Genomic DNA, 9433 nt, shown 5'->3' with positions numbered 1-9433 from the left:
GTGGCCTATAAGTTAGAACTTCCTTTGGAATTAAGTGGAATTCATGACACGTTTCATGTGTCAAATTTGAGGAAGTGTCTAATAAGTCCAGATGTGGCAGTACCATTACCTGAGATTAAGGTAGATGAGAGGTTATGTTTTGAAGAAACCCCTGAACAGATTACTGACTATAAGGTAAACAAGTTACGAAACAAAGAAATTGGGTTAGTAAAAGTTCAATGGCGTTATCATAAGGGACCAGATGCCACCTGGGAATCAGAACCGGGAATGCGGATAAAATATCCTTACCTATTTACTTAATGGAATTCCGGGACGAAATTCTTTTAAGGAGGGAATATTGTAATATTCTGGTTGTTATTTCAAGTTTATATATATATATATATATATGTATATGTGTACGGGTATGTAGGTATGTGTGTAATATTTAAAAAAGGGTTAATTTAAAATTTTATTTTAAATTAAGAAAAAAAGGGAGGTCGGCTGTTTGTTGCCGCCCATCACCTGTCCTCCTTCTTCTTTAGGTATATATATAAATTTTGGGGAAGAAAAGGTACACACACACATACTATATTTAGAAAGTTTTTCTCTGAAGAATCAGAAGGATTGCTAAAGAGGGAGGATTCAAAAGCTTTGTTACTCAATTTCTAAAAGGTGAGTGTATTAAAGCTTTGAGTATAAAGTGTTTATATACAATTTGGTAGAATTTGGAACTGGTTATTATGAATTTTGTATCAATTTATGCAAACCGTTTAAATGATGCCCGGATTGTTATCCGGACAAATAAACCGCTCAAGAGGTGATCGGTTTACTTCTAAACCGCTCAAGAGGTGACCGGATATTAGTCTAAACCAGTCAAGTGTTGTGCGGTGTATTGACCGGATTACTTTAAACCGTTCAATGGTTGAAACATGTATTGTCCGGTTTAAGTTAAACCGGATAACGTTATAAGTGATGTATTGTCCAGACTTGTTATCCGGACAAAGATGTTAACTAAATATCAAGTGTTAAAGTTGACCGGACTTGTTATCCGGACAAGATTGACCGRACTTCAAGTCCGGATAAAGAGATAGAAAGTTTTTGAAATGTTTTTGAGATGTAATGGCGGTGTAACCGCGAGAGAGATGTAATGGCGGTGTAACCGCGAGAGAGATGAAATGGCGGTGTAACCACGAGTGAGATGAAATGGCGGTGTAACCGCGAGAGAGAGAGATGTAATGGCGGTGTAACCGCGAGAGAGATAAAATGGCGGTGTAACCGCGAGAGAGATGAAATGGCGGTGTAACCGCGAGAGAGATGTAATAGAGGTGTAACCGCGAGAGAGATATATTGGCGGTATAACCGCGAGTGAGAAACATAAATATGCTTATGTTTCAGAACAGGTTTGATTCTGAACTGATTGATTGGAATGTATATTGTTTGTATGAGATTTATACACTCACTAGACCTTTTGGTMTAACGCTCAGTTGTTGGACTAACCTGTTTTGCAGGTCAGCGTACTTTGCAAGATAAGGGCAAAGGAAAAGTTTAAACGATGATAATAAATTGTTCATAAATGTATTAAAGATACATTTTGTTAGTCCATGTTTTGTAATAATATTGTTTTTAGTATTATGAGTATGATGATGTGAATTTTATGTATGTGGGATTATGAGGGTTGTTACAGCGACATCTTTGCCTTTCGAATTAGGGTCCTGGTTCTTTGATGGAGCAGACTCTTCTTCCCTTTGCTCCCCCTGGGATGCAACATCTCTAAGGGCGACTCCCTTGGTGGCGGTTGTTGGTTTTTGATACTGGATGGTGAAGTCATCTTTATCATCATCGTCATCATCACCATCTAGGTTACTGCCGGAGTCTTGAAGGTCGGGTTTGTCATCTTCATCATCATCATCATCTTCATCTTCATCATCATCATCACCAGCAACAGGTGCAGAGGTGATGGGAAGATCATCATCCCTAGGGATGGCATCAACTTCCTCAGCTATAGCAGCTTCACTGGAGGTTGGGATTGCTTGGGCAACCTCATCTTCAGCTTCGAGGATTGCTGGAGCAGCAGATGGTCTAGCATCGTTGGACCTCATCTCCTTCTCTCTGGCTAAGACTTGAGAGTATAAGCCAGAGAGTTCGTCCAAGCACTGATGCTGGAGAACCATAATTTCCTCTAGCTGCGACAGAGTACTGGCTAGAGTTGTCGTTGTCTTACGCATCTCATAGAGTTGAGCGCGGTCATCAGTAGAGAAGGAAGGCGGGATCACTAAAGCTGGTTGACAGATAACATCCAGGATCTGCTGGAGAAGCTCCGTCTGCTAAAAAGACTGAGCCTGAGCATCATCAGCCTTGCTAGATAGAACAACGATGGCTTCAGCGTTGGCTTGAACAGCTGCTTGTAGAGTCGAGAGCTGACTCCTTACTTTCTTGAACATCATCCTTGACAGCTGAGAGGTCCGCATCAAGATATGCCTTGCGAGGAATCTCTTGGTGAACTTCAGACATCTTGCAAAAGACGCTATTAACAGCCAGGAGAAGAAGCTTGACATCAGACGCCATGTCATAATCTTCGTCATCTTCACCGTCTTCTTCCTTCTCTTCCCCGTCTTCTTCCTTCTTTTCTACGTTCATTAGCTGGGGCGCAGAAGAAGGACCTACAAGAGATGGAGAGTGAGCATATACAAGCTCAGGGTTAGAAGAACTCAAGGGATAGGAAGATGAAATACCTGAGGGGCCATCAGTGATATCCAAAGGATTATCACTGGTTTGCTCAATGATGCCCTCGAGAGGATAGACATTTGTATGCTGAGGAGTCTCGAAAGGAGCAACCTCAGGTCCAGTGGTGTGTCTTTCATCATCAGGGAGGACATTCACTGATGAATCATAAACAAATGTAGAGACCAAAGAAGGAAGAGAAGAGAAAATGGTTGAGAAAAGAGGTAGGTGTTCAGTGGTGGCGGTGCTGATATTCACACCTTCAGTGAATTGAGTCACTGAGGTAGTTGGGGTAGGTGCCATTGATATGACAGTGATTGGAGAGATCACTGAAGAGCTTGGGAGGGTAGCTGAAGGTGGCTCGGGGTTAAGGCTAGTTTCAATAACTGAAACCTGTCGTGAGGTCTCAGCCATAGATGTGGCTATCCCTTTTTTTTTGCCTTCTTGGCTCTCTGAGGAGAACCAAGAGTTGGTTGTGAAGGTCGTTTGGAGGAGGTTTTGGTGGCTGGGCTAGACGTGTGCGGGGGGGGGGGTTTCCCTTGTCTTGACCACCTGAGGAGAAGAAGGAGAGAACGACACTAGAGAAGAGAAAACAATGTCTCCATCCCTCAGCTTGTGATCCAGGATTCTGGATCCAAGGCTACACGCCTGGAGGTTTCCTTCCTTGGAATATTTTTCTGCAAATATTTTTGCAAAAACCATGGAGAGGAACATGGTATATGGCACCACCTTTTCTCGCTAGCGTTTGTTCAGCTTCTGCACCAGGTCATTGAAAATCACCGCAGGATAATTTATATTGCGACGCTGAATAGCAGATATGCCAATCGTCAGGGCTACCCTGGAGGCCTGGTCTTGTCCTCCAGTCTTTCCACCCATAGACTGGATGAAGTGAGAAAACAGGTATTGCCAGATCGTTGACATCCTGTTTTTCTCAATCTTCGACAAGGACTTCATGGGAGCATTTGAGTCCTTCTTCATTAGCCATTGATAGCCAATGGCATTAAGACATTGAATGATCTCGGCAGTGGAGGGGTCGCTCTCAAAGGGGCCCTTGGGGAGGCAAAGAGCAGTCCTCACGGTGTTGACTCTGAATTTCACGGTCATACGGTTGAATGTGAAAGTGATCTGCTCAACTTGGCAGCCATTCTTGTCTTCAAGATTCACCACTTCAGCAGTGAACCAGAACTGCTGGAGAGCCTCTTTAACCATGACAGGCTAATGGTTAAGAGCAAAGGCAAGCGGCGACTGTGTGAGGAAGTCGGCCGCTTCCTTGTAGAAAGCCTTCTTCGAAGGTATGTCTAACAAGGCAACATGATTGTTGGCCTCGAAAGACACTTCATCAATCGTAAAACCTACATTCTTGGCAGCCATATGTTTTTAGTAAGAAAGAGAAGATAAAACAGTGTTAGATAAACCAAGATTTGTGTATAGATTTAAGTTTTTGAACAAGAAAAACTTCTTTTGAAAAATCCTTGAAGAAGGATTAGGGTTTTTCAAGTTGAGTGTGTTTGAGAAAATGTGATTACAACCAAGAAGAAGGTTGAGTTGACAATCATTACTATTTGTTGTTTATGAGAACAAAGTTCTTAAAATATTAAACACATTTCTCATAAAAGGAAAGAACAAGAAAAGAAGAAGTATATCGACTTTAGATGTTCGAAGAGAAAAGGTCTTAGAAGAAATTTGAGAGATTTTCTTGCTTTGCAAATCGGCAGAGGTTCGTCTTGATATTTTGAAAGCGTAAAGAGAATAGTCAGAGAGAAGTCTCATATTTATAGGTAGGAGGAGAGAGAATGGATAAGAGAGAGAAAAGGCGACGATTGAGGAAATGGGCCATAATGAATAAGATGGCATGTTCTCATACATGATTGGATGGCATTTAATGAGGTACCGTATGACAGTACTTTTTGCGCGTCTCAAAGCGTTGTGCATTGTAAACAGGGAATGTCGTCATAAAGGCGGTTAATTAAATATTTATTTAAAAACGAAAAGGTTTAAAAACGAAGAGTCATTTAGTGTTGAAAGACACTGAAAAGGCCTTTTAAAACATTTTGATCACTGAAGAGAGAGAAACTTCAGTGATAGTTTTAAGACTTCAGTATCAGTGATAGGGGAATCACTGATCCTGACATTTAAAAACATATGAATCACTGAATAGGAAAGATTCAGTGATCAAGTTGATTTTTAAGAAAATATAAGTATAAAGAAGATATACTTGTATAAAAACGTTCAGCGAGCGAAAGAATTACTGAACAAACTTTTAAAACGTTTTGATCACTGAAGAAAGAAAGCTTTAATGATAGTTTTAAGTTTTTAAGAAAAGGAATAAGTAATCATATCTTAGAGAGAATATATATATTTACTCAAGAGTTCAGTGACAAAGATAGAGTTGTGAATCATTTCACTTACTGATCGATGTTAATAGCTGAAAATTATTCTTCAGCATTTAGCATTCCCAGTTCGCTGATCAAGATGTTAAATCTTGTCTCATCAAGAGGCATGGTGAAAAGGCCAGCGAGCTGGTAATCAGTTGGAATAAAGTGAAGTTCAATGTCACCATTCATAACATGATCTCTAATAAAATGATATCGGATCTCTATATGTTTGGTCTTGGAGTGAAGTACAGGGTTATTTGCAATTGCAACAGCGCTAGTGCTATCACAATAGATAGAAACTTTTGAAAACTGAAGATCATAGTCCATCAGCTGGTTTTTCATCCAAAGGATTTGGGCACAACAACTACCAGCGGCTACATATTCAGCTTCAGTGGTTGATGTGGACACTGAGTTTTGGTTTTTTACTTGTCCAGCTCACCAACTTTCCACCTATAAGCTAACAGCCTCCAGTGGTGCTTTTCCTATCAATTTTGCAACCTGCAAAATCACGATCCGAATAACCTATTAGGTCAAAACCTGAACCTTTAGGGTACCAAAGACCCAAGTTAGGAGTTCCCTTTAGATATCTGAAGATGCGTTTTACAGCAATCAGATGGGATTCCTTAGGTTCAGATTGATATCGTGCACACAAGCAAGTATAATACATGATATCTGGTCGACTAGTTGTGAGATACAACAAAGAGTCGATCATTCCTCTATAAACCGTTACATTTACAGGCTTTCCATTTGGATCCTTGTTGAGAGAGAGTGGATGAGCCATTGAAGTCTTCATAGATGAACTGTTTGATAAATCAAACTTCTTCAGCATGTCATGAACGAACATACTTACTTTGACTGATAAAGATACCTTTATCTAACTGTTTGATCTGGAGACCTAAAAAAAGGTTAGTTCTCCCATCATGCTCATCTGATATTCTTTCTTCAAGCGATCAACGAATCAAAAACATAAAGAGGGATTAGTGGAACCAAAAATAATATTATCGACATAAATTTAGACTAGAAAGATATGACCTTTAACTTTCCCAAGAAATAAGGTCTGGTCAATCTTTCCACATACAAATTTCTCAGAGATGAGAAATGAGGAAAGGGTATCATACCAGGCACGAGAAGCGTGTTTCAACCCATAAAGAGCCTTATCTAAACAATAGACATGGTTTGGATACTTAGGGTCAAGAAACTCTGCAGGTTGTTCAACATAAACTTCCTCTTGAAGTTTTCCATTTAGGAAAGCACTCTTTACATCCATTTGGTAGACTTTAAAGTCTCTATGGGCAGCAAAGGCTAGGAAGAGTCGAATTGCTTCAAGTCTAGCCACTGGTGCGAAGGTTTCATCATAGTCGATCCTTTCTTCTTGTCTATAACCCTGAGCAACAAGTCGAGCCTTTTTATGTGTTACCACACCTTCTTCATCCAACTTATTGCGATAGACCCATTTGGTGCCTATCACTGTTTTGTCAGAAGGACGTGGGACAAGGTACCAGACTTTGTTCCTATCAAACTCAATGAGCTCCTCTTGCATGGCAAGGACCTAACTAGCGTCTAAGATAGCATCATTGATTTTTTTGGGTTCAACTAAGGAAAGAAAGTTGACAAAGAGACAGATATTACCTAGACCACGACAAGTCTTGATACCTGCATCTGGATCACCAAGATTTTAATGAATTGGATGGTCTTTAGTCCATCGATGAGTCGGTAGAGGATTATCTTCTAAATAAGTAAGTTCAGGAACAGAAGATGAGGCTTCAGCTGCACTATCTTTAGCAATAGGAACAATTGCTAAAGGAGCCTCAGATTCAGCAACTGAAATAGGTTTAGATGTTGAAGGCATTTCATTCACTGATTGATCAGTGTTTGAAGTAGTAGTAGGAGGAACAAAGCTAATGGGCACATCAGCGATCTCTGAAGAAGATGCGTTGGAGTGACTAGCTGCAACTAGAATGATAAATGGATCATCTTCAGTTTCAGGGGCTTCAGTGTTGAGAGAAGCACTGAAGGAAGCTTCGGGTTGTCCATAGTGAGAAAACATCCAGGTTTCTAATTCATCATCATCATTTAAGATGGGTTTTGAATAAGCTGATTGAGATTCGTCAAAGGTGACATGGATAGTTTCTTCTATCGTCTGTCTTCGTTTGTCGAATACTCTGAAGACTTTGGATACTGAAGAATATCCAAGAAAGATTCTTTCATCAGCTTTGGGGTCAAACTTTCCAAGTTGGTCAGGATTGTTAAGAATATAACAAGTGCAATCAAAGATGTGTAAAAAGCTAATAGAAGGCTTTCTTCCATGGAAAAGTTCATAAGTTGTCTTCTTGAACCTCTTTACGATCAGCGACCAATTTTGAGTGAAACAAGCTATGTTGACAGCTTCAGCCCAGAATTGAGTAGGAAGATGGGATTCGCTGAGCATTGGTCGAGCAGCCTCTATGATTGTTCGATTTCTCCTTTCAGCGACCCCATTTTGCTGTGGAGTTCTCACTGAAGAAAAGTTGTGAGAAATTTCCTTGTCCTCAAAGAAGTTATCCATAGTACTGTTTTTGAATTTAGTACCATGGTCACTTCTAATAGATCGTACTTTGATGTTGTTAAGTACTTCTATTTTCTTGATGAACGTTATGATATCTTCATGTGCTTCATCTTTGGATCTGAGAAAGAAGACCCAAGTGTACCTGGAGTACTCATCAACAATGACGAGTGTAAACTTCTTTCCAGTAATAGATTGCATGTTGAGTGAAGCAAAGAGATCCATGTGCAGTAGCTGAAGAGGCGCAGTCACTAAAGAGATTTGCTTTGACTTAAAGCTAGCTCTTGTGTGTTTTCCTTTTTCACATGTTGAGTAAAGAGATTCCTTTGCAAAGAAGTGTTGAGGAATACCAGTGACAAGATCATTTCTAGACAACTCACTGAGTGTCTTGAAGTTAAGATAAAATAGTTGTTTGTGCCATAGCCAATTAATGTCTGACGAGGCTTTAGAGAAGAAACAACTGTTCTCAGTGGTAGTAGAACTCATATTGATGATATATACATTCTTTAGGCGAGAACCGGTCAAGGCAACCTTATCATCTTTGTTGTAGACGCAACATGAATTCTTGGAGAATTTTACTGTGTAGTTTTTGTAACACAGTTGACTAATGCTCAGGATGTTGTGCTTCAGTCCTTCAACATATGCAATTCGCTTGAACGTGATTGCACCATTGGTTAATATACCATAACCTCTGGTATATCCTTTTTCGTTATCTCCAAAGGTCATGAGAGGTCCTATTTATTCCTTGTAATTGATTAGCAGAGAGTTGTCACCAATCATATACCTTGAGCACCCACTATCGAGATACCATATGCCTTTGATATCCTGAGCAGGAGAAGAGGTTGATGGTTCAGTTGAAATAGATGTCTCTGAAGCTTCTTCTCTGACATCCTTGGCCATCAAGCAAAGATAGGTTGTATCTTCCTCATCAGATGACGATTCATCAGATGAATCAGCCCAATCATGCTCTTCAGCAATAAGACCTTTGGCCTTTCGTTGGTGATTCTTCATCTTCTTGTACTCCTTCAGCTTCAGGTATTTATCATCTCTGGACCTGAAGGAGGATGGGGTTTTGGAAGATGGCATTGCAGTCTTCTTTGATCTGCATTCACCTGCAAAGTGTTCAATGCAGTGACAATTGTAGCAGATTGCTGAAGCCTTGTCTATTTTATCAGATGTTGGCTTTTCCTTAATGGTCAGCGAGGGAGATCCGCGGAAGTTTCTCTTGCTGATGAATCTCCTAAAATATTTAGTCAAAAGCGCTAGGGATTCATCAAAATCTGCAAGATCAGATTCTGGTATATCTTCAAAGTTAGTAGATTCTAACTCTGTATTTACAACATGAGGAAGAGACGAAGAAAAAGAAGTAGAAGAAGGGGTTCCAGCTGAAACATCTTCAGAGATCAAAGCTAACGAAGAGCTTTTCATTTCTTTGGAATCTTTGACTAGATTCCTTTTCAGCTGACGAGATTGCTCATGATTAAGCAGAATCCTGTAGAGAGTAAAAAGAAAAAGAGAGGACATATCATTGGACATCTTAAGACACATGGAAAAGGTGTCCCAAGATTCAGGAAGACATTCAAGAAACTTAGTTAAAGTTTTAGAGTTGGAATATTCCCTGCCTACAGTCCTAAGATCAATAAGAAGACAATTAAAACGTTGATGTACTTCAGACAGTGTCTCAGTCTTTCCATAGAGAAAGCTTTCATACTGCCTTACTAAATTAATCTTCCTTGATTTTTGAACCTGAGAGGTTCCTTCATATTGAACACAAAGAGTGTCCCACATGGATTTAGAAGTCCTGAGTTTCATCACT

Source organism: Cynara cardunculus (assembly GCF_001531365.2).
Source record: "Cynara cardunculus var. scolymus isolate 2C chromosome LG 12, CcrdV1, whole genome shotgun sequence".
In the NCBI taxonomy this organism is placed as follows: domain Eukaryota; kingdom Viridiplantae; phylum Streptophyta; class Magnoliopsida; order Asterales; family Asteraceae; genus Cynara; species Cynara cardunculus.
Note: the sequence above shows the minus strand (reverse complement) of the source record.